We start from the raw sequence: 4324 nt of genomic DNA on the forward strand, positions 1-4324 counted from the left end.
TTGTATTTTTCCCGGGCATGGCCCCATGTAAGCCGCCCCGAGTCCCCATTGGGGAGATGGTGGCGGGGTATAAATAAAGTTTTATTATTATTATTATTATTATTATTATTATTATTATTATTATTATTATTATTATTATATGATCAATGGTTTCATCAGCTTCCTTGCAGAGTCTGCATTTTGGGTTCATCAGCTGATTTTTCGATCTTGGCCTTAATTTCATTTGTTCTGACGTCTTGCTCCTGGGCTGCAAGGATCAGGCCTTCTGTCTCCTTCTTCAGGGTCCCATTTGTGAGCCATAGCCAGGTCTTCTCCTTATCAGCTTTTCCTTCAATTTTGTCAAGGAACTTTCCATGCAATGTTTTGTTGTGCCAGCTGTCAGCTCTAGTTTGTAGTGCGGTTTTCTTGTACTGATTCTTTGTCTGCTGTGTTTTGAGGAGTTTCTGATTTTTGACTTCAATCAAAGCAGGTTCTTCACTTTGCTTTACATATTCTGCCAGGGCATGGTCTTCATCTTTGACTGTTTGTTTTACTTGTAAGAGTCCTCTGCCACCTGAGCTTCTAGTGATAATAGTGATAATAATAATAGTGATTATTATTATTATTATTATTATTATTAATATTATTATCACTATTATTTTAGCAAAAATAATAGTAGTAGTAGTCACATTTTTTTCCTTTTTGTAAAAGTGCAGCCTTTTACACATAAAATAATATTCCTGAAAAGAAATATTATTTTCTGTGCAGTAAATGCTAATTTCCACTCACAACAGTGAAATTTCCTTCACAGAGTGTATCCCCCAAATGGCATTTTCCATACAGGAAACAACATTTTGTTAAATTTGCATAGAATTGTGAAGATTCTTGTCTGTCTGGGATCTTTTTTGTGATGATTTCCCAACATGGAAGAAACACATTTTTCATCAATTTTTCAAATGTGTATTCCTTCTCTAAAAGGCAACTACAGAGGGTCTGGATCCTATGCCTGCCACATTTTCCATCACCATCACATTGCATCCATTTTCTTGTTTGGGACCTAAAATGGTATAAGAGTGATATTTTCAGTAGAAAAGACCATCCCCTGAAAGTCATTGAAGGGACCAGTTGTATATTCTTCTATTCATTGATAATTTCTGTTAAGACATGAATGTCCAGGAACTGCACAGAAGATATCTGGGGGAAATGGGACCTGGGCAACTTGTGAGCTACATATTACCTATTTATGATATTCCTGGGCTGGGAATCATAGAATCATAGAGTTGGAAGAGACCTCACAGGCCATCCAGTCCAGCCCCCTACCAAGAAGCAAGAAAATTGCATTCAAACCACCCCGACAGATGGGGAAATTATAAGTGAGCTGAAATCAAGATAGAAAGGGCTGCCCAACACATCTATTGTATTCTCTCTGTTTCATTTAATAAAAAAGAAAAGGAAAGATAAATAATGCTTATTTTGAGTGCTCTCAGAAATTGAGAGAGAGCAGGGAATGAGTTTAAATCACTGCCGTTCAAAAGGCATTGATGCTATTCTGCCAGTTTATTCTGCCTTCTCTGGATTTTTCCAGGTAAAAACAAAAAAAGCTAGAACTAGCAGTGAAAAATCATAGGAGAGTTGTCACTAAAGACAACTGTCATCTGGACCTCTAAGAGGCAGGGAAGCTGCAACACTTAATAATCCTTCTTTACAGGAAGCATCTTTTATTAAATAGCTTAAAATGCCATCTCCAGCCAAGCCCAAAACAAAAGCAAAACAAGCCAACGCTTAAGCATTGAGAAAATGAACTTCCATGGACTTCTTCATTTTGAAAATTCACAAATACTTATATCATCCCCGAAATGTGAACTGTTCCTTGAAAGACTAAATCCTTTATGATACAGTAGTTAAGGAACAAATGAGTTCAGGATGCCAGCAATCTGCAGAAGAAAGAACCCTGGGGAGTCTTCTTTATAAACTTAGAGTTGGTCCTCTGACATCGACTTGTGCAATTTCTACAGAACCAGACTGATCAAGATTTGACCTTGCGACTCCATAGCACTCAGTTTTCAAAAGGAAACAGCAGCCATATTGATGTAATTTTAAAAATGCAGGAAGTGCAGGAGAATGGAGTTCATTACAAGAGGGGTAAAATAAACACTCAGTCTGCCAACATGTGAAACCAGCAACACTCCTCTCCAGAAAGAGCTTTCTGTTCCTTGATTGTGAAAGGCTTGTGGCAAAAATTAAGGCTGCTAAATCACCAGTCTTTACAGATTCAAGATACAGTTTGAACTTCAGTATGGATATTTGGGGGCCCATCACAAGGGCTTCATTCCCATCTTCTTCAAGAAAACATATATAAGTCAAAGAAGCTACTGACTTTTAAAAATATCCTTTCACTTTTTAAAAAGGTTTGTATTCTCTATACCACACAGGTGACAAGTGTTACCTATCTTCTAAAACTACAACCAATGTGAGCAACTAATTGTCCTCAGAGTTCTCGCAGTTCCTGTTGTGTTAGGGACTTAAAAAGGAGACAGCAGTCTTCTCTTCCCCTGTTGTCATCTCTTCTTTCAATTCCAAGCTGCAGAGTTGTGGAAGGAAAGAAGTGTAGCCATGCTGATTGAAAGATTCTGGGATTCATATTTCAAAAAAATAAGTTTTCCAAGCTCTGGATGTTTCACAGCTTTCATGTGTCCTTGCAGACCTCATCCACACCCACACCATCTATTCTGCAGCTATAAGAGCCCCATATTCTCCTAGGCCAGTGATGGCCAACCTATGACACGCATGTCAGTACTAACATGCTTAGCCATTTTTGCTGACACGCTGCTGCATGCAGATTGATTGGATGACTATGTCTTTTGTGGCCAAATTTGGTGTGATTTGGTCCAATGGTTTTCTTGTTTACTCCATGGGAATTGTGTGTGTGTGTGTGTGTGTGTGTGTATATATATACACATATATATATAATTTCTAAAAAGGTCCCAGGTTCAAATCCCGGGAGCGGAATGAGCACCCACTGTTAGCCCTAGCTCCTGCCAACCTAGCATTTCGAAAACATGCAAATGTGAGTAGATCGATAGGTACCGCTCTGGTGGGAAGGTAACCGCGCTCCATGCAGTCATGCTGGCCACATGACCTTGGAGATGTCTACGGACAATGCCGGCTCTTCGGCTTAGAAATGGAGATGAGCACCAACCCCCAGGGTCGGTCACGACTGGACTTAACGTCAGGCGAAAACCTTTACCTTTACCTTATTATTGTAGTTTATTATCATATTATTACCATTGTATTATTATTATATTATCCATTGCTCATGACTACATTGAAACTAGAATAGAGAGAAATCAGCATGGAAACTGCAAGAGGTACCGTAGATTGTTGTACATGGAAATAATGGTAGTAAATAGTTTTTGATTTATTGAATACAGTTATATATTACAATTATATATTTTTGTCATTTAAACTATACATATTGCGAAATTATGGGGTTTTTTTCTCGAAATGACACACTACCCAAGTCATGATAGGTTTTTTGGTGAATTATGACACACCAAGCGCAAAAGGTTGCCTATCATTGTCCTAGGCACAGTCACAAGTCATGTCCTATTAAACCTCCAAGAGAACCCCGATGATGTGCAAGTTCCTCCGATAGCCCATGGTGGAAGCCACATCCACTGCTCAGGTTTCCTTTAAAGTTATTTATTATATGAGTTGGCCATTTATTCACTTACTTATTTATTTGCTTATTTATTTATTTGATAAAATGTTTTTGATCCATCCATCAATACAGAGTTGACAAATTAGAATAATTTAATCAAATTAGAATAATTTAACATTCAAAACAAAATGTGATAATTTATGAGTTTAAAAACACATTAAACACTTTAACAATTAACACCGATTGAGGTCATTTGAAACTCTCTGATTTAAATAAAATTGTCAATCCCCAGAAGACTTTGTGTTTTTTAAAAAGTTTTGTTTTAGTTTGAAATGAAAGGCAATACTGGCACCAACTGAACTTCAAGAGAGGAGGGTTCTACAACCAGAGTACTACTGTAGAGAATGGCCTCTCCCATTTTTTTAGGCAGCATAGTGTCCCTACCTGTTGGGTGCAAAAGAGGGCCTTTCCTGCAGATCTCAGTTGCCAGGCAGGTATATATGGGAGAAGCAGTCCTTCAGGTGTTGAAATCCTAAACCACTTAGGACTTTATATGAAATACTTCTTTCTGATAATTTGTTCTTTGTGCTTCTCACCCCCATTATCCTTTCCCTTGCATCCCCCTTCTTTTGTGCAAAGTCTGAGCGGATCTCAGGGTTGTTGTGAGTTTTCCGGGCTGTATGA

The sequence above is a fragment of the Anolis carolinensis genome, chromosome 3 (genome assembly GCF_035594765.1).
Source record: "Anolis carolinensis isolate JA03-04 chromosome 3, rAnoCar3.1.pri, whole genome shotgun sequence".
NCBI classification, from domain to species: domain Eukaryota; kingdom Metazoa; phylum Chordata; class Lepidosauria; order Squamata; family Dactyloidae; genus Anolis; species Anolis carolinensis.